The 22,455-nt window shown below is 52.0% G+C and overlaps 1 protein-coding gene across 1 annotated transcript in view; it reads right to left on the minus strand.

The window, feature by feature from the left end:
- The window catches only part of ATP7B (ATPase copper transporting beta), a 479,681-nt gene extending 477,857 nt beyond the window's left edge, over positions 1-1,824 (minus strand). The window contains exon 1 of the mRNA XM_085621784.1: positions 1,740-1,824. The gene's annotated coding sequence lies outside the window, so the exon portion shown is untranslated. The remainder of the gene's footprint in view (positions 1-1,739) is intronic.
- Between the last annotated feature and the right edge of the window lie 20,631 nt (positions 1,825-22,455).

Raw genomic sequence — 22,455 nt, forward strand, 5'->3', positions numbered from 1 at the left:
CAGCAAGGCATTTCTGAATGACAAGTGAGTATATATTTATAGGCCTTTTATGAACTGTACAGAAGCACTCACAAACTACCTACCATTTTGAGAAATAGCTTCTATTAACATATTTAAATGTTTTCTTTTTGATCTTGGACCCTGAAGACATAGGTTAAAATCCAAGTTTTAACATTTTTAATTGTGGGTAAAAGTATGCCCCACCTCTTATACCAAATTGTAAATGTCTGTCATACAAAATGTGTAATGGTAAAACTAAGGATGTTTCAATGTACAGTCTAATAACGTCCTGCTAACAAGTTGATGTCCCCCACATCCTCACCACATTCTGTCTTTTTCAATCTGGCTTCAACACTCCATGCTCACAGTATGACTCCTTCCTCTGCAACCCATATTCCTGCTATGTCTTCTCTACCCATATTGTGCCAATTAGTTAGGATGAAACTATATCAAATACCGAACATACAATAAAAATAACCATAGGGTCGCCCATTCTCAAATTAACACACACATATGAACAAACACACTCTCAAATTCTCTTTCTCTCTCTCACTCATGTCAGTAGATGCATCAACCCATCAAAATAGCGAACTATCTTTAAAGCCTGCGACTGGCACATTACAAACACGTCACAGAAGCAGCCACTCACCCTGCTGATCCAGCTCATTGGAATCGGAGCCTGTGGCCCGCAGGTGCCACTTTACATAGCAGGTGCAGAAGGCGCGATAGCCCACCAGACTAGCTCTCCTTTACTGTAGTCTCTGGCAGAGCACTGTAGCAGACTCTTAGCTATCTCATCGCCCCTGGAGACTCACATCAGAATGAGTAACTATTTGCCTGTCGTATGCCCAATTGGCCTATCTGTACGCTGCCATCCTTCCTCAAACTCTTTTCAAAGAGAGCCCTCAGTTCTTAGAGACATTTGAAGGGAGTGAAGAATGTTTAGAGTGCATTCCTCCCTCCTCCCACTGACACCCGTGACCCTCCCAACCCTCCCAGCCCCTCTCGATGCCTGCCCTCCTCCACCTTGCGCCATTGTACCTTAGTTTTTTGAGGGGACACGTGGGTGATTTTCGGGGAATTCCAGGCTGAATTTCAATGACCAAGATGGGCCCCTGGCGCCAAGTTTAAAATAATGACGGTGATTTGAATCCTGCAGCCACCATGACCAGAACAGGATAATTGCCTCGCGGCGGGGGCGAAGGGGGCAGTGGAGGCTACGGTATGGTGTCGATGTAGAAAGCGATGTAGAAGCCTGATTCCTACTGGACCCGAAGGTTTAAAGTGCAGGGGCTTAACGCAGCCCCCTACAGCGCCTGCGGCGAAGGGCGCGAGGGTGGGGGTGGAGGGGGAGAGGGTCGGATCAAATTGGGGCAGACCTTCAGAGCCGGCCAAACCCTTCAGAGCCTCAGAGGGGCCACATTCCAACCAAGGACAGGAAGGCATAATACACAATATACCATCTGAGATTGTCCCGCAATCTGCACCGCAGTTAATAATAATTCAACAAAATGAATTTCCCAACATCAAGAAAAATTGCATTTGCATCTTTCCCACTTATTTCATTGTCAGATACTATGCCACAGAAACTTGGGATGTGATAGCAAAATAAATTATGTAAATGAATAGAGGCGTCAATGTTAAGTTTGTATCCGTCTTTCGTTGTGCGCCTAAGGTTTCTACAATTTACGATATTTACAAAAACGTTTAGAATACAAAGGCCGAGTGTGTGGTGTTACCTGCCGAGTTTGCCAGCAACAGCTCCCCTTCCTGGCTCGCAGCAGTACAGAGCAGTGCAACCGTGCGCGCGGACTCTGGACTCCGCAGCCAATCAATAGCGGGTCGCAGCCTCTGCCCTCTGCCCTGCAGCAGTAAAACAGAGAAGCAGCGTGGCCAGGTAAGTGACGAGGGCAGAGTACGCAGCAGCAGGCCAGTGCCACCACCAGGCAGCCTTTAAACATGAGTAGCCCCTACCCCTACCCACTATAGCTGCTGGGCAAAAATATTAAGAATAATGTCATGGCGCTAGAGAACAAGAATGCTAAGCCTGGCACGCGCATGCACACTCATTTCATATACGTCAATTCACCAAATGCAAGGTTTAACAGGAGGAGCACTGCACATCGGTGATAGAATTGAAGAAAAAAAAATACTCCTGGAACCGATAAATTGTGGTCAAGGTGTGGCAGAGGGAATGTGGTGGAGTCACATGGGGCGAAGCTTGAAAAGCAGAGTCTGAAAGTCAATTCATGTATTTATTTAAAAAAAAATCTACTGCCACGAAATTAGTAACAAGGACATATGTGACAGTTAATCTGCTGAAGCTAACTTAATTGGCCACAACGAGGATGCATTTTTAAATATTTTACAGGGTTACGCCATCTGCTGCAGAGATCTTTGTATGTCCATCAATTTTGAGGAGATTATTTTAGCAGCATGGTAACTTTAATGGTTAAAACACTTCTAGGAGAGTGATGTTTTGTCCAGTCACAATTTTGACTCATAAAGTAGTACAGAGCTTAATGTATTTGCTGCAAGCACATCATGTGATATACAGGTCACAGATTTGTATTGTATGTAGATTGGGCTACTGCTTTTGAGATCATTCTGCTACTTCCAGTTCATAAGTAGCAAACCTTCTAATATAGCACAGTGATATATTTACCAACATCAGTGAACTGCATGCAAACTGTAAATCATGGTTTATATCATTTTTCTCAATCCATTGTTATTCTAACATTGCAAAGAAGAGTTCCTTTGGGAAGTAATAAAGTCTTGTTAGTACAGACAACCACAATTACCGTGTTACGTTTTATATCCTGGCTTTGTGTCTCTCCCATCCTATTCACCCTTAACATTTAGGTGCCGATTCCGATCCTGGAAAACCCTGGTACGAATGGTCGTACGGAGCATATTCTCCGTACGACTCGTACCCGGGAAAACCACCTTACAAACCCGCAAGTACGATTCGTACAGAAATACCATTTCCGTACGAGTCGTACAAAACACCGACCGGGAAAAAAATACCCACAATTCCGATCCGGGACATCGCGTACGTGACGTCCGGACGGAGTCAGGCAGCGTTTTACGGACCAGCTAGTACGATCCGTGCCGACGTCAGTCCGCACCGCTCATTTTTTACGGCAGCCAAAAACTCCCGGGAAATTGAGGACGATGCGAAGAAGGAGCACCAGTACGCGACGGACAGCCATGGACCCCATCCTACGTGTCATCACGGCCCTCCTAGCCTACGACCTGGTGCACCGAAACCGACGCAGACGCCGCAGAAGGTCAGAACAAAACCCAGGGGCAAAGGGGTGGGGGGGGCGAGGGGCAGGAAACATAACCCCCACCCAAGTCAGAACATATATATCCTAGACATAACTTACCCCCATGGTCTGGTCACTCCGGGGGGCGTGTCCACCAATCCCACGTACCGCCACAACGGAAGTGGACTTGGACGCGTACCCGTCACCACTACAATGGTGGTACGGGCCGAACCCACGCTCTGGGGGGCGTGGGTACGGGCCATACCACCATTGTAGTGGTGACGTAGGGGTACGCGTGGTACGGCCTGTACCCATGTCCTCAGAGCGTGGGTACGGGCCGTACCACCATTTTAGTGGTGACGTAGGGGTACGCGTGGTACGGCCCGTACCCATGCCCTCAGAGCGTGGGTACGGGCCATACCACCATTGTAGTGGTGACGTAGGGGTACGCGTGGTACGGCCCGTACCCACGCTCTGAGGGCATGGGTACGGGCCGTACCACGCGTACCCCTATGTCACCACTACAATGGTGGTACGGCCCGTACCCACGCTCTGAGGGCATGGGTACGGGCCGTACCACGCTTACCCCTACGTCACCACTACAATGGTGGTACGGACTGCACCCACGCTCTGGGGGGCGTGGGTACGGGCCATACCAACATTGTGGTGGTGACGTAGGGGTACGCGTGGTACGGACCGTACACACCCAATGAATGCAGGGGTACGGTCCGTCTCACCCGTACCCCTACAGCACCAGTACATTATGGATACAAGGCGTACACACGCCACACATGTCGTACTACGGCCTGGTGCTGCATATTAGCATTAACTTCGTGGGGGGTGTATGCCCAGGACAGCAGTGTACTGCACCAAGGGGGTGGGTGGGTGGGTGGGTGGCTGCAGAGGACTCTCAGCAGTGGACAGACATATGAGGGGTGGGTGCCCATCACTCCCAGCAGTGCCCAGACATATGAGGGGTGGGTGCCCATCACTCCCAGCAGTGCCCAGACATATGAGGGGTGGGTGCCTATCACTCCCAGCAGTGCCCAGACATATGAGGGGTGGGTGCCTATCACTCCCAGCAGTGCCCAGACATATGAGGGGTGGGTGCCTATCACTCTCAGCAGTTTACAGAGACATGTGAGGGCTGGGTGCCTATCACTCCCAGCAGTGGACAGACATATGAGGGGTGGGTGCCTATCACTCCCAGCAGTGCCCAGACATATGAGGGTTGGGTGCCTATCACTCCCAGCAGTGCCAGGACATATGAGGGGTGGGTGACTATCACTCCCAGCAGTGCCCAGACATATGAGGGGTGGGCGCCTATCACTCCCAGCAGTGGACACAGACATGTGAGGGGTGGGTGCCTATCACTCCCAGCAGTGGACAGACATATGAGGGGTGGGTGCCTATCACTCCCAGCAGTGCCCAGACATATGAGGGGTGGGTGCCTATCACTCCCAGCAGTGGACAGACATATGAGGGGTGGGCGCCTATCACTCCCAGCAGTGGACAGAGACATGTGAGGGGTGGGTGCCTATCACTCCCAGCAGTGGACAGACATATGAGGGGTGGGTGCCTATCACTCCCAGCAGTGCCCAGACATATGAGGGGTGGGTGACTATCACTCCCAGCAGTGCCCAGACATATGAGGGGTGGGTGCCTATCACTCCCAGTGGTGGACAGAGACATGTGAGGGGTGGGTGCCTATCACTCCCAGCAGTAGACAGACATATGAGGGGTGGCTGCCTATCACTCCCAGCAGTGCCCAGACATATGAGGGGTGGGTGCCTATCACTCCCAGCAGTGGACAGAGACATGGGGGTGGGTGCAGAGGAATACCTGCAGTGGACAGAGACATGGGTGTGGGTGCAGAGGAATACCTGCAGTGGACAGAGACATATGAGGGGTGGGTGCCTATCACTCCCAGCAGTGCCCAGACAAATGAGGGGTGGGTGCATATCACTCCCAGCAGTGCCCAGACATACGAGGGGTGGGTGCCCATCACTCCCAGCAGTGCCCAGACATATGAGGGGTGGGTGCCTATCACTCCCAGCAGTGGACAGAGACATGGGGGTGGGTGCAGAGGAATACCAGCAGTGGACATAGACATGAGGGTGTGTACATCATCTTCAGATGACCACAACTCCATGGGTGTATGAACGCATCCACAATGTGCGACTGTGTTGAGAGTGCCATAACAACACATCACTGACAGCAGTGTCCCACTCCCATGAGGATGGATGTCCTTCCCCCACTGCATGACACACCACATGTGTGTGTGATGACAAATGACACATGCACACCCACCCCTGGCGGATGTAGCACAATACACACACTGAGATCATGCCACAAGACAGTATAGTCATGTTAAAGCCTACTAAACTAAGAGACCCAAAGGGAACACACACTGTCATGCACATTCCAGGACTGATAGAAATGTACAGGTGCTGGGACAGCCACCAAGTTGTTGTCTCCCATGGAAGGAATAGGGTGGAGTTCCCACAGATACAATGCCCACAATTGTGAGTCAGGTGCCCAAATACCCTGCAGAACAAGTAACATATGTGTGCTATGCTGGGAGTACACACATGCATAATGCGTAAAAGGGACAATTTCTACATGAAGGCATGGCAGCATACTCTATACACAAGTACAGTGACTACCAAGGATGGCACAGACGATGCAGGTGGAGACATTGATGAGCTGGCATGGCCATAGTTGAAGGGATCCGTCACCCACAAAGGAAATGTAGACACAGGTCAGCACAACAATTGTGCAACTCCCTGCAGGGAAGATGTCAGGTGCCACAGAGGAAGGAACACTCCTTGGGACACTGTCTCCAAACACAAAGAGCATACACGACCAAAGAATCTTTTCAGAGAAGTTGTGATGGCACGCAGATACCAGGGTCCACCCCATGAGCACCATACTACAACATTTCCCAGACACCTAACACATGATCACCACCCCAACTCATGGAGCATCAGCACCAACATCAATACCTGAAAACCAATCGTGGTCAAAGGAAAAACAAAATGCTTTATTCAGCATGAAATCAAAAGGTATAAAAGGACAATATTTACAAAGGCCATAGGCCATTCCAGATGCAAAGTCCTGGGGGGTGACACATGTCCATGCGTCTCCCCGAGCTTGCCTGCACATACTAAACCTCTGGTTCAGCGACTGGGGGGGGCATCATGTGGGGAAGGACCAGGCACCGCAGGGACAGGAGGGGGAAGGGTAGGTGTTGTGGGTGCAGGGACGGACGACTCCACCACAGGGGGTGGGGCAGCGCCAAAGGTGGAGGTTAGCATGGCGCTGCACACGACCGCAAGCTCGTCCAGCGTCTCCCCTGCATCCGAAGGAACCACAGGCCCCAAGGAGGGGGGGGGGGTCGGAGGGATGGGTTGCAGCGCTACTGGGGGAGGTGGTGGAGAGGGAGGGGGACTCAACTCCCCCACCCGTGGAGTGCCTTGCCCGTTTGCGGGATGGGGAACCAGTGGGGCTGAGGCCCAGCCCAGCAAAGTATGCCTCCTTCTCAGACTGTGGGGCAGGGGAGCCGAGGGGAGTGACATTGGTGTGACTGGGGAGTGAGGCATGCGGACTTGGACTGTGGCTGCGTGTTCGCCTGTGTGCCCTAGACCCAGTGGGTGTGCCTTCTTCCCCCTGAGTGTGGGTGTCAGGAGGTGTGCACTTGCCCTTCCCTGTTGGTGTGCTGCCTGTGTCTGGTGGGGTGCCTGCCTGGGAAGATCTGGGTGTGCTTGGGACAGGCATGGGAGTGGGAAGTGTGGATGGTGCAGGGGTAGGGGGGGACGAAGCGCTGCAGGAGACCCACTGCTGCCGTCAGTGACGAGTCCATGGACCTCAGCAATATCCGTTGGTCAGACATCGCTGATGACATGCCCTCCATGTACGACACCATCTGTGTCAGCAGTCTGATGTGGCCATGGAGGACAGTCAGGATCGATGTCTGCCCAACCTGCAACTGCCGCTGAATGTCCACAGACTCGGCAGTGAGGGCAGCAGGGGAGACAGGGGCAGGGGGTGCGGTGCCTGGCATGAAGGAGACACGTTGTTGCCCAACACGGACAGAAGGGACCGGAGTAACTGGGAGGGCGGTGATGGGATTGGAGGGGGCGGTGACAGTCTTAGTGCTGCTGCCAGCCTCCGCCCCCTCAGGGAGCTCAGCCTCGGACCCGCCAGCATCGTAGTCGGTGTTGGAAGTAGACAGGTCCTCCGCCTGACTCCCCTCGCCCTCCGTGCCACTTGATTCCGCCGACTCCCCAGCAGTGGTGGCACCGGTGCTCGATCCCTCCTCCTGGTCCGTGAAGGTGTCTCCTTCGTTTGCCCCCGATGATGCTGTGTGCAAGGTGAAGAGACATGAAATAATCAGTCACCTGTGTACATCTGACACATGAGTCCAAACAAAATAGATCACAGGGCATATCAGGAAATGCATCATGAGTAACCTCTAGGATACTCCGCACATATGTAAGCCCTGCACTCCCCAGTTGGTTCACCCTCCATGACACCGGAAAAAAAAGAACATCAGGACACAACAGCAAATAACTCGATATCCAATTATACTGAGAAGCTAGTGTCTGTGAACATTGGAGCACAGCCAGACTATGAAGGCATGCCACCTCTTCTTCACTGTGAAAGAAACAGTATTGGTGCACCCAAGGCCAAATAACTGACGCCAATGCTGAAGGTGTCCCCACACCCAGAGACGTGTGAGTACTTTGTAAACCCTAAAGAAATACTTAGTGATCCCTTGGGAATCACAACACTTTACACAATCGACATGTTTGGAATGTGTGAATGTGCCACTTTTGGAGCAGAACACACATGTGCCTGGATAACAGAAGTCACACAAGGAGGTGCACAACAAAATACATTTACACAGTCATTGCATGAGCTGCCAGCCTAATGCAAATAAGCCACTGTGAAGAAGAAATGTGGTATCAGGAAGTACATATACATGGCACCACGGTGGTCTGGATGACTTGACACCCGTAAGTTGGTATCAGCAACAACCGACGACTAACCCAAATGCAACCACACTGTGGGAACAGGTATCTGTATGATCTCAAAGCAATTTTCATACAGAACTGTGCCTTCGTTCTAAATGTGCCAGCGTGTCCCCCAAAAGTGTATAGGTGGTTTGTTGTGCACTTCCTTGGGAGACATCTGTCATGCAGGCACATTATTGTCCTTCACATCAAAATATCAAAGTCAAGCATATAAACTATTGGGACATGTTGACAAGTGTAGTCAGTGCCAAGGTACAAGACATCTTGACTAACAACTTGAATCATGCCACCTAGCACATGGCCATCCATACCATGATGACACAGTTGGCAACACATCTGACCCATTACCTGTCACGTGGAGTGGCACACATGTCCAGACACAGGACAATGCATTAGCTAATGGCCCTGCAACTGTGTCGGAATGAGGAGCACCTGCACTGAGGAGACACCCTCATGGGAACCAAGAATGTCCACACAGATGTCAGCTCACACAGACCAAACTACGTAGCATCTGGAGCACAGACCGGTGCAAGAAATGGATGAGCAGGAAACATGTCCTTTAACCTTAGCCACATGCTGCAAAGCACAAACATTACACCCTGCAGAACATGCCTGGGTCACTGCACGTTGAGTGTCTGTCCAGACAATTATCACACACAGGTCAGACCTGGCAAGGAGACCAAAGCTTTGGACATGTATGCCTTGCCTGCACAAAACCCCATACTTGAGACAATGTTCTTGAGACAGAGCAAGTAGTTACATCTCTTAATCTGGGTTCACTGAAATGTGCATCAAGAACTCCTAAATGTACTCACCTCGTGAGGCTGACCACACATATTTGTGACAAACAACCATCAACAGATAGTTGTACATACACACACAGGCACTGCCCAGTGTGAGGATGCACACGCCTAATGGTGTCACCATGGACAGAGGACACATGTAGCACACTTTCCCTAAATACAAATGAGGCCATGGAACAATGCCACAGAGGCGAACCTATGCTGAACACACAGTGAATGTGCACAGTGTTTGATGCCACACATGATTCCTAGGAAGAGGTGTCTCTGGGGACTGTAGTGGGCACACTGCTCCATGGTCCTGGAATGATCTGACTGTAACAGGACCAACTGTCCCGGCACTATGCATATCTCCCACTCATGCACATCATGTCTGAGGCCACTACATCGGTCATGCATGCTGCAAGTCTGTTTATTTGAAACCTCACACTCCTATGTTGAGACTCAGGACAGTGCCAACAATTATGGACCCCCAAATGAGTGAGCAGGACAGGGCACAGGCAAGGTACCAACACATGTCACAGACCACCCCCATACATGATGCTGAAAGCAGTGTGCACCTTGAGTAACTTGCAGCCTAGATGACCATGTGCAATAGTGATGACACACAGACCACGGAATACATCTCAAGGAGGGGAAGGGAGGAAGAACAGCACTGGTTGACTTGGGGGAACAGGATATGCACTGCACATATAAACCCTGGCAGTGTATCCAGGCGACTGAGCACTTCCAAAAGCTGGTGACACACAACAAACACACATGTACCTACCCCCTCCTTGCTGCTGTTTCTCCTGTAACCGCCTATCCATCTCAGGGAAGACCACCACCAGGACACGCTTCATTTGGTGGGTCAGCTGCTGGCGCCCGCCGTGCTTCTGCGCTGGTGAGTCCCCCAGCAGGACCCAGGCGATCCTCCCCGTCCAGCACCGGATGTCCTGCCAGCATTTCCGCACTTGTGCCAGGCGCCGACTGCGACCCCCCTCGGATCTCACGGCCCTGACGGCCTGCTTCCAAATCTCACCCTTCTGGTAGGCGGTTACCTGTGCGGATGACAAAGTGAGACTACATCACTGCATGGGAGACATTTGCCATTCCCCTGCCCCCCCGGGACCCACTCTAAACAACATTGCATGTCTGTCACACCTGGACACAATGCCAAAAGTGACAGTCACAAAAAAGGGGCACAGTCAAGGGTTGTGGAGTCAGCACTCACCTGCTCCCCTGGTCTATCATACAGGCTGGGGTACTGTGGGAGGATGACGTCCAGCAACGCCTGATTCTCCTCCTGGGTGAAAGGCTGGGCCCTCTCCACAGACCTGGACATGGTGCCAGAGGAATCCAAAACAGCAGCAGTGGTGTCGAATCAAAGGTTGTGCAGGCAAGTGCCCTCTCATGGGTTCTGCCTGACTTATATCTGCCTTGCTGGCCTATTTCATTTACAGGAGTACAGAGTGATTGGTGAGACTCATTTGCATCCTACGTTTCCTCCAATCCCTTTAAACATACACCAGTGACAGCATTAGCATCTTTCAAATTTGCAGCAGCATGTCAAGTCAACAACCACTTTGCAACAATGTATAATGTGGCCAACTGCTTTTTCCAGGCCACATGATGGAAAAATTTGAACCTGAAACTCGGTATCCATGACTGCCAGCATGCATTTAGGCACTAATACTTGTCCCTTAGGTGACCCCATTCTAATTTTCACATCCCCACACAGGTACAGTGCATTTCACACGTACCCCTAGGGCACCACCACTATAGTGATACGGCCCGTACACGCGCGTGTACGGGTCGTATCCCTATAGTGGTGTTGGCGTAGGTGTACGCCATAGGGATACGACCCGTACACGCGCATGTACGGGTCCTATCCCTATGGTGGTGTTGGCGTAGGTGTATGCCATAGGGATACGACCCGTACACACGCGTGTACGGGTCCTATCCCTATGGTGGTGTTGGCGTAGGTGTACGCCATAGGGACACGACCCGTACACGCGCGAAGGGGATAGGACCAGTGTGTACACGCGCGTGTACACAGTGGTCGTACATGTACGTGTGTACGGTCCGTACACACACACGTGTACTCCTACCCAACCCAAATATGGTGATACGACCGTACACACGCCCTCAAGGCGTGTGTACGGTGCGTTTCACAGCTTACACTGGTGATAAGAGGCGTCAGACTCGCACAATGCTGTACATCAAGTCATTGTCAGTGCAGTCCTTCATGTGCAGGGCCTAGGTGTGTCAGGCAGTGATGGGGCACTATGTGGCACACTTCCCCTTCACTCTTTGCACATGTGTGCATGTAGTACAAATGTGTCAAGCACTGCATCACTGGTATGGCACAGTCACCAACACCCGCAACTGTCCCCTGATGCCAGGTACATGGATAATTACACCTGACATCGGACTACCAGCGTGCCACGATGTGACTATGTCATGTGTGTGTCATGTGTTTACATGAGCTTGCTGTTGGTGTTCCGTCAACTGCATCTGCTGTTGCTGCATCCAACATGTGTCTGTGTGTAGATGTGCATGGCACACTATTCCGCACACCATGCCACATGTGGAATCCCACGTAACACTTGTCTGTAGGCATCTAACATGGTATTTCGACCTGAGGACATATCTGCGTTGTCTCAATGTCTGTGTTATCAGTTTTGACATGTCCCCTTCATGGCAATGTGTGTGATCTGTCCTTTTTAAATGACATGTGACCTTTGCATCTAGATTGCCGCAAGCTGTGTGTATGAGATGGCATCCTTCGAATGCAGATATGTGGATGTATAAAAGGGGGTGGTGATGGACGGAGCATCAGAACCAATCAAACACTCACACCCAGTCAACAGATCTGGGTTTGATCCATCACCGTTCTTTAGCCCACTCTGCCACCCCAGTTCAGAAATGGTCATATGCAAATCAGTCTGACCCTGTGCCTCATGGGAACAGTCCAGCCCCAACTGCCAAGCCATGCCTTCCCTGGACCGGAAACAAGCTTCCTAGGACCGGTTTCTGGCATTTCAGCCGTCTTCAGCCAGGCTTGCTTGAATCCAGTGGCAAAGTGAGCAAGGGACTCACGTCTGAGCATACCCTGCCAACTTATGGCGAACAAAGCGGTAAAAAAGGGGGCGGTGATGGACGGAGCATCAGAACCAATCAAACACTCACACCCAGTCAACAGATCTGGGTTTGATCCATCACCGTTCTTTAGCCCACTCTGCCACCCCAGTTCAGACATGGCCATATGCAAATCAGTCTGACCCTGTGCCTCATGGGAACAGTCCAGCCCGAACTACCAAGCCATGCCTTCCCTGGACCGGAAACAAGCTTCCTAGGATCGGTTTCTGGCATTTCAGCCGTCTTCAGCCAGGCTTGCTTGAATCCAGTGGCAAAGTGAGCAAGGGACTCACTTCTGAGCATACCCTGCCAACTTATGGCGAACAAAGCGGTACAAAAGGGGGTGGTGATGGACGGAGCATCAGAACCAATCAAACACTCACACCCAGTCAACAGATCTGGGTTTGATCCATCACCGTTGTTTAGCCCACTCTGCCACCCCAGTTCAGACATGGCCATATGCAAATCAGTCTGACCCTGTGCCTCATGGGAACAGTCCAGCCCGAACTGCCAAGCCATGCCTTCCCTGGACCGGAAACAAGCTTCCTAAGACCGGTTTCTGGCATTTCAGCCGTCTTCAGCCAGGCTTGCCTGAATCCAGTGGCAAAGTGAGCAAGGGACTCACGTCTGAGCATACCCTACCAACTTATGGCGAACAAAGCGGTACAAAAGGGGGTGGTGATGGACGGAGCATCAGAACCAATCAAACACTCACACCCAGTCAACAGATCTGGGTTTAATCCATCACCGTTCTTTAGCCCACTCTGCCACCCCAGTTCAGACATGGCCATATGCAAATCAGTCTGACCCTGTGCCTCATGGGAACAGTCCAGTCCGAACTGCCAAGCCATGCCTTCCCTGGACCGGAAACAAGCTTCCTAGGACCGGTTTCTGGCATTTCAGCCGTCTTCAGCCAGGCTTGCTTGAATCCAGTGGCAAAGTGAGCAATGGACTCACGTCTGAGCATACCCTGCCAACTTATGGCGAACAAAGCGGTACAAAAGGGCCATGTCTGAACTCGGGTGGCAGAGTGGGCTAAAAAACGGTGATGGATCAAACCCGGATCTGTTGACTGGGTGTGAGTGTTTGATTGGTTCTGATGCTCCGTCCATCACCACCCCCTTTTGTACCGCTTTGTTCGCCATAAGTTGGCAGGGTATGTTCAGACGTGAGTCCCTTGCTCACTTTGCCACTGGATTCAAGCAAGCCTGGCTGAAGACGGCTGAAATGCCAGAAACCGGTCTTAGGAAGCTTGTTTCCGGTCCAGGCAAGGCATGGCTTGGCAGTTCGGGCTGCACTGTTCCCATGAGGCACAGAGGCAGACTGATTTGCATATGGCCATGTCTGAACTGGGGTGGCAGAGTGGGCTAAAGAACGTGATGGATCAAACCCGGATCTGTTGACTGGGTGTGAGTGTTTGATTGGTTCTGATGCTCCGTCCATCACCACCCCCTTTTGTACCGCTTTGTTTCCCATAAGTTGGCAGGGTATGCTCAGACGTGAGTCCCTTGCTCACTTTGCCACTGGATTCAAGCAAGCATGGCTGAAGACGGCTAAAATGCCAGAAACCGGTCCTAGGAAGTTTGTTTCCGGTCCAGGGAAGGCATGGCTTGGCAGTTCGGTCCGGACTGCTCCCATGAGGCACAGAGGCAGACTGATTTGCATATGGCCATGTCTGAACTGGGGTGGCAGAGTGGGCTAAAGAACGGTGATGGATCAAACCCGGATCTGTTGACTGGGTGTGAGTGTTTGATTGGTTCTGATGCTCCGTCCATCACCACCCCCTTTTGTACCGCTTTGTTCGCCATAAGTTGGCAGGGTATGCTCAGACGTGAGTCCCTTGATCACCTTGCCACTGGATTTAAGCAACCCTGGCTGATGACAGCTGAACTGCCAGAAACCGGTCCTAGGAAGCTTGTTTCCGGTCCAGGGAAGGCATGGCTTGGCAGTTCGGGCTGGACTGTTCCCATGAGGCACAGAAGCAGACTGATTTGCATATGGCCATGTCTGAACTTGGGTGGCAGAGTGGGCTAAAGAACGGTGATGGATCAAACACGGATCTGTTGACTGGGTGTGAGTGTTTGATTGGTTCTGATGCTCTGTCCATCACCACCCCCTTTTGTACCGCTTTGTTCGCCATAAGTTGGCAGGGTATGCTCAGACGTGAGTCCCTTGCTCACTTTGCCACTGGATTCAAGCAAGCCTGGCTGAAGACGGCTGAAATGCCAGAAACCGGTCCTAGGAAGCTTGTTTCCGATCCAGGGAAGGCATGGCTTGGCAGTTCGGGCTGGACTGTTCCCATGAGGCACAGAGGCAGACTGATTTGCATATGGCCATGTCTGAACTGGGGTGGCAGAGTGGGCTAAAGAACGGTGATGGATCAAACCCGGATCTGTTGACTGGGTGTGAGTGTTTTATTCGTTCTGATGCTCTGTCCATCACCACCCCCTTTTGTACCGCTTTGTTCGCCATAAGTTGGCAGGGTATGCTCAGACGTGAGTCCCTTGCTCACTTTGCCACTGGATTCAAGCAAGCCTGGCTGAAGACGGCTGAAATGCCAGAAACCGGTCCTAGGAAGCTTGTTTCCGGTCCAGGGAAGGCATGGCTTGGCAGTTCGGGCTGGACTGTTCCCATGAGGCACAGAGGCAGACTGATTTGCATATGGCCATGTCTGAACTGGGGTGGCAGAGTGGGCTAAAGAACGTGATGGATCAAACCCGGATCTGTTGACTGGGTGTGAGTGTTTGATTGGTTCTGATGCTCCGTCCATCAGCACCCCCTTTTGTACCGCTTTGTTTGCCACAAGTTGGCAGGGTATGCTCAGACGTGAGTCCCTTGCTCACTTTGCCACTGGATTCAAGCAAGCCTGGCTGAAGACGGCTGAAATGCCAGAAACCGGTCCTAGGAAGCTTGTTTCCGGTCCAGGGAAGGCATGGCTTGGCAGTTCGGGCTGGACTGTTCCCATGAGGCACAGAGGCAGACTGATTTGCATATGGCCATGTCTGAACTGGGGTGGCAGAGTGGGCTAAAGAACGGTGATGGATCAAACCCGGATCTGTTGACTGGGTGTGAGTGTTTTATTCGTTCTGATGCTCCGTCCATCACCACCCCCTTTTGTACCGCTTTGTTCGCCATAAGTTGGCAGGGTATGCTCAGACGTGAGTCCCTTGCTCACTTTGCCACTGGATTCAAGCAAGCCTGGCTGAAGACCGCTGAAATGCCAGAAACTGGTCCTAGGAAACTTGTTTCCGGTCCAGAGAAGGCATGGCTTGACAGTTCGGGCTGGACTGTTCCCATGAGGCACAGAAGCAGACTGATTTGCATATGGCCATGTCTGAACTGGGGTGGCAGAGTGGGCTAAAGAACAGTGATGGATCAAACCCGGATCTGTTGACTGGGTGTGAGTGTTTGATTGGTTTTGATGCTCCGTCCATCACCACCTCCTTTTGTACCGTTTTGTTCGCCATAAGTTGGCAGGGTATGCTCAGACGTGAGTCCCTTGCTCACTTTGCCACTGGATTTAAGCAAGCCGGGCTGAAGACGGCTGAAATGCCAGAAACCGGTCCTAGGAAGCTTGTTTCCGGTCCAGGGAAGGCATGACTTGGCAGTTCGGGCTGGACTGTTCCCATGAGGCACAGAGGCAGACTGATTTGCATATGGCCATGTCTGAACTGGGGGGGCAGAGTGGGCTAAAGAACGGTGATGGATCAAACCCGGATCTGTTGACTGGGTGTGAGTGTTTGATGGGTTCTGATGCTCCGTCCATCACCACCCCCTTTTGTACCGCTTTGTTCGCCATAAGTTGGCAGGGTATGCTCAGACGTGAGTCCCTTGCTCACTTTGCCACTGGATTCAAGCAAGCCTGGCTGAAGAAGGCTGAAATGCCAGAAACCGGTCCTAGGAAGCTTGTTTCCGGTCCAGGGAAGGCATGGCTTGGCAGTTCGGGCTGGACTGTTCCCATGAGGCACAGAGGCAGACTGATTTGCATATGGCCATGTCTGAACTGGGGTAGCAGAGTGGGCTAAAGAACGGTGATGGATCAAACCCGGATCTGTTGACTGGGTGTGAGTGTTTGATTGGTTCTGATGCTCCGTCCATCACCACCCCCTTTTGTACCGCTTTGTTCGCCATAAGTTGGCAGGGTATGCTCAGACGTGAGTCCCTTGCTCACTTTGCCACTGGATTCAAGCAAGCCTGGCTGAAGACGGCTGAAATGCCAGAAACCGGTCCTAGGAAGGTTGTTTCCGGTCCAGGGAAGGCATGGCTTGGCAGTTCGGGCCGGACTGTTCCCATGAGGCACAGAGGCAGACTGATTTGCATATGGCCATGTCTGAACTGGGGTGGCAGAGTGGGCTAAAGAACGGTGATGGATCAAACCCGGATCTGTTGACGGGGTGTGAGTGTTTGATTGGTTCTGATGCTCCGTCCATCACCACCCCCTTTTGTACCGCTTTGTTCGCCATAAGTTGGCAGGGTATGCTCAGACTTGAGTCCCTTGCTCACTTTGCCACTGGATTCAAGCAAGCCTGGCTGAAGACGGCTGAAATGCCAGAAACCGGTCCTAGGAAGCTTATTTCCGGTCCAGGGAAGGCATGGCTTGGCAGTTCGGGCTGGACTGTTCCCATGAGGCACAGAGGCAGACTGATTTGCATATTGCCATGTCTGAACTGGGGTGGCAGAGTGGGCTAAAGAACGGTGATGGATCAAACCCAGATCTATTGACTGGGTGTGAGTGTTTGATTGGTTCTGATGCTCCGTCCATCACCACCCCCTTTTGTTCTGCTTTGTTCGCCATAAGTTGGCAGGGTATGCTCAGACGTGAGTCCCTTGCTCAATTTGCCACTGGATTCTAGCAAGCCTGGCTGAAGACGGCTGAAATGCCAGAAACCGGTCCTAGGAAGCTTGTTTCCGGTCCAGGGAAGGCATGGCTTGGCAGTTCGGGCTGGACTGTTCCCATGAGGCACAGAGGCAGACTGATTTGCATATGGCCATGTCTGAACTGGGGTGGCAGAGTGGGCTAAAGAACGGTGATGGATCAAACCCAGATCTGTTGACTGGGGGTGAGTGTTTGATTGGTTCTGATGCTCTGTCCATCCCCACCCCCTTTTGTACCGCATTGATATGTGGATGTATGTCACTCCTGTAATGTGTCTGGCTGTACACTTACACTGGCCCACAGCTAGTTTCATGGCATGGCATGTAGACCTTGACAATCAACGGTTGTAGCTGGCTCCTCGTAGGAGTATCACCTGGCTGGCATACGTGTCCTGGATGTATTGCACAGACCAGACTCTGTATTTAACAGATGTGTATTAGCTGTTGAACCTGTGCTCAGTTCATGGACATTGGTGTTGTGATGTACTCACTCTTCGTTATTATTTCAATATTTCTGCAGGGCACCACCTCTCCCCCAACCAATGCCAGCCTTGGGTGCCATGAGGGAACGTGACTGCATACGACGCTACCGCTTCTCGCAACAGTTGATAGAGCACTTGACCGCCCGGCTGGAACCACACCTCCAACCGCAACACTGGTATCCTACTGCGCTGACCCCCAAGATGAAGGTGATGGCAGGCCTACATTTTTTTGCCACCGGTACGTTTCAATTCACCATAGCTGATGTCGGTGGCATGTCCCAGACCATGTTCAGCCGTGTCCTGCATGATGTTTTAGAAGCCATGTTGGTTCACCTGGATGAATTCATCCATTTTCCGACTCGTGAGCAGTTGACAGGTATCAAGGGTGAGTTCTATGCCCTCGGATGGATGCCCCATGTAATTGGGTCCATTGATGGGACACATGTGGCTTTGGTACCACCACGGGCACAGGAAACCGCAAACATTATCACTCCATTAATGCCCTTGTGGTGTGTCTACCTAACATGCTGATTTCCCATGTCTGTGCACGTTTTCCAGGGTCAGCACACGATGCCTACATCATGAGGCATAGCAGGGTGCCAGAAATGATGCTGCGGCTGCACAACGAATGAGCATGTCTTGTTGGTGGGTATACTCTGTTTGTCCTGTATTTAGCGGTATCTTTGTATGTTACGGCATCTCCTGACCCACTTCTTCACATGATGTTTCCATGTAGGGGACTCTGGCTATCCCAACATGCCATGGCTGATGACGCCTCTCCGCAACCCCAGAACAGCTGCAGATCACCGTTACAACAAAGCCCATGGGCAGACCAGGCGAGTGATTGAGAGGACGTTTGGCCTCCAGAAGAGCCGATTCCGGTGCCTCCACAAAATAGGCGGGTCCCTCCCATATGCACCGGTGAAGGTCTGCAAAATCTTCCTCGTGTGCTGCATGCTGCACAACATGGCAGTGGAGAAAGCTGTGCCTCTCATCCTGGATCCGGATGAGCAGGAACATCCACCCGTGGAGGATGAAGGGCTTAGTCACGAGGCAAGTGAGGAGGAGGAGGATGAGGAGGAGGACATCCGGAGTCAGCTCATACGCAACTTCTTCTCATAATGGTGAGTCACTGGGTCTGAGTGTGCACGCTTGGAGCCTTGTGTGGCATGTGTTGCAATGTGTGTGTCCAGCTGACTGTATGCTAAGTGAGTTAGAGGTGTGTTCTTTTGTGTCACTCGAGTGATGATGTCATTCCACACATTTTAGCTGAGACACTCAATTTCCTAGTAGCATGGTGACAGTAAATGACCATGCATGCGGATGGCTATCTTTTTCCTGACTTCTTGTGTGTCTGTCATCTCCAGGTAGTTGCGCATGCTGTCTGCTCGTGGCGTCGTAGGGCTCCTGCTATTCCTCATGAGTATTGCAACGTGTGCTGAATCAGCGTTACATGCACGGACATGGTGAAAAGTCTCCTTAGGGTAAGGATTGCAGCAAGGCTTTTTGGGTGTGGTTGTTGTTTGGAATGTGTGGGCACGGCACCTGTGCAGGATTTGTTACTATGCATACATGTCGACTCACCATGGGGCACATGACATGTAGCATGACTCACATGAATTGATAGTCACACTTCGTGACAGTCATCTGTAATGGGATTGTGGATTCTGATGAAGCCATCAATGTGTGTAAAACTACCCTCTGAAACATACGGGATGCTACGGGTGGACATAGTGTGGGACATCCCCATAAGAGGCTCAATGGGGAATAGCAGCGTCTCCATGTGCAGCAGGGAGTGTTTGGGTCACCCCCTTCACTTGTGTGCCAGTTCAATGGATTCACAGCATCTGTGGTTCATAGGGGGTGTCCAGTTTAGGTCAAACATGTTCATCCAAATGACCTGTGAGACTGTTCATATTGTTGCATTTCCCTAGGTGTGAGCCTGAGTAATAAAGGTGTTCCTCACCATCCAAGGTGCCTCATCTCTGTCAATGCAGGTCTCTTGCCACTGTGCATGCGGCATCTCTGGCATAGTTGTCAAAGATTGTGCAAATGGGTCTATGTATAGATTAGCAACATGCATGCTGTTCTTCATGGCTTAGAGTCTCTATTGTGCATGAAGTCCATGGCAGTGTATGTATTTTGCCATGCCGGTACCCACAACAGGCCCTCAACACCTGCTGAGGGTGTGTTTCCAGTGCGCAGCTCCGCCTTCAGTTTCCTGATCCGGTGTCAGACATCTTTGGTGATTGTGCATCCATTGTCTCTGGGTGTGCCATTGCAAACAGGACACTCCTTCCTGTACATACACCTGTTGCAGTTGTCCTTTCTGACATCCTTGTCTTTGTGTGCAACTTGTGGCATAGTCTCCAGGACATGCCGCCTGCTGCTGCAGCCCCTGCAGCAGGGGCACACAAGGTTTCCATATTTGGCAACACACACACACCTCAAAGATGCTCCTTCCTTCCTCCCGCCACCCATTCATTTGGTTGTCATCAGCTTGTCTGTGCCACAGTTGCGACCACGCGGTGGCAAAGGCTGTACCGTCTGCACATGCAACGTGCACATTGCACGACCCTCATGTCCTTGCATGACCCACATCACACTACAGTCTGATGTTGCAGCCACCCTCCAAGCAATGTCCATCCGCAAATCTACCGCCTGCTCTCAGGCATCCACTAAGCGCACACACAACACCTTTGCATGATGAGTGTGCAACTCCAACTACCCACACAGCGCTGCCACGCCTTCCAGGCCCTGTCACACACACCAGGTCATGTCCCTCATACTCCCCACCGGCTCTGTACCCCACCAAGGCCATGGGAGTGGGATTCAAGGCATCTGCATGTAGCATGGTGTTGTCGTCTGGCACATGGCACAGGTATAATCTCTCAGCGTGTCAATGTACAATGTATCCAGGACCCCCCTCTCCACCATCACATGGGCACAGCACCTCATCATCAGCTCGTATGCCATTGACAGCCAGGTGCTCCTCACGCTCACCAAAGACGCAGACATTGCCAGTTCTAATATTCAAGAATGCATGGGATCCATTGATGAATGGCTGAACATCAGCCACCTGAGGCGGGACTTGTACAGGACTGAGGTATTCATCTGAGGAATGTCCCCTTGCAGCTGGGTCAACTGCTTGTGTCCCACCCGCAAGAGCCCTGCACAAGCACCCAGTGGCCACGCACACAAGATGGTGTGCATCATGAATTGCTTGCTCACATTTGCTATGCCACTCACCAGCATCTGTACCTCAGGCTGCAACACCCTCTGCATTATGCACATGATCCCCAGATAGATCCACTCCAAGGTAAGACGGACCATCCCCCAGGTCCACGACAACATCTGTGTCAAATACTGCCCTGCCCTCTACGGAGCAAGTACATCCAAACTCCCGGGAAACTTGTCCACGTCCAGGCTGCATCTGCACACCTCAGCTTCAACATCCGGCGCACCGGCCACATCACCATCCTGCCGAGCTAGCTGCAATGGGTCACTGTCTGCTGCAGGATGTCCTTCAACAATCCACACCCACACTCAGGAGGCAGGCCACAACCCCGACCCAAAACCAACATTGTACCACTGTCATCCAAGACCCCGTTTGGAAATCTCTGTGCATCCAACCTTGCCCTGGACACCATTATTCACATCCACCTTACTCCAGCATGCAGGACATAGTTCACACACCTGGCCTAACATACCTGGGACTCCCTCCCCGGGAACCTCCACATGAGCCAAGCCCTCTGCGCCTTAATGATACTCTTCCAAATAGGTCTTTCCGCACAGTATTGCAAGCCCCCCCTCAGCAGTTTGAGGCCATCACGGGTGAGTCTTGTGCTCCATGTCTGCATTGAATGATACATTGTGACCCATGTATGTCCTGTACCAGACTCAGGTCCCAGGGTATGGATGGCTGGAGTTAGTTAAACATTCAGGCAGAGTTTGACATTTACACACACATATGTTGTGGACTAATGCAAAATGACAGCAACATCTGATGGAAAAAATAAGACTTTTATTTGCGGTGGGGTACGTGTTTTGAGAGATGAAATAAGGTGCTCTACCGGGTGCATAGAATCCAAAGTTCACAGGGGGAGATGGTATCCTTGGCATTTGAAGTCATCAGAGTCCAGACCACAGTGTCGGTCATCATTGGTCAGACTGTGATCAGCAAGTCCATGTGGCAGAGGATGTCATCGGATGAGGTGCTGCTGTTACGCCAGAGTGCCAGGTGCCAGGCCAGGTGACCTGGGAGATGTGGATGGTCCGCTGACTCTCACGGTCTTTTCCGTGGACGACCCACCTTCCTGGGGGGACCCTCAGATGCAGGCCTTGACGATGTTTGGGACGCTCCGTCGGACAAATCCTCCTCCTCCTCCTCCCTCCCTGTGGCTGGTGCTGGTCTGCGCCTGGTGTCACAGGGAGGGTTGCCCATGTTGTCGGCGATCCGACGGAGTGAATGGCTCATGTCCCTTTGCACCGCCAGGAGCTCAGCCAGTCTTGCCTCCATCCGTCCTTGGTGTTGTTGTTGACTGGCATGTTGCTCGGCCTGCAGGTTCTTCATCTCGTCGAGGGTCCCCTTCATCTCTGTGAGGCTCGACACCACCTGGCTGATGCCCCTGGTGTCACGCCGGTATGTGTCCAGGATGTGGCGTATGTGTGACATACCGGTTCCCTCAGCTGGCTGGTCAGGTTCGCGCCTCCGCCTGCCTCCACTCCCACCACCCCTGCCCACACGAGCCTGGCCTGCCGTTGTGGGCACATCGGATCTATGGGACCCCTGAGGAATGGCATTTGCGGGGTTGTCTGCCACCTCCTGGGTGCCCGGGGAACCTTGTCCCTCCTGGTCAGACTGGCTGTGTTG

The sequence above is a fragment of the Triturus cristatus genome, chromosome 8 (genome assembly GCF_964204655.1).
Source record: "Triturus cristatus chromosome 8, aTriCri1.1, whole genome shotgun sequence".
NCBI lineage: Eukaryota > Metazoa > Chordata > Amphibia > Caudata > Salamandridae > Triturus > Triturus cristatus.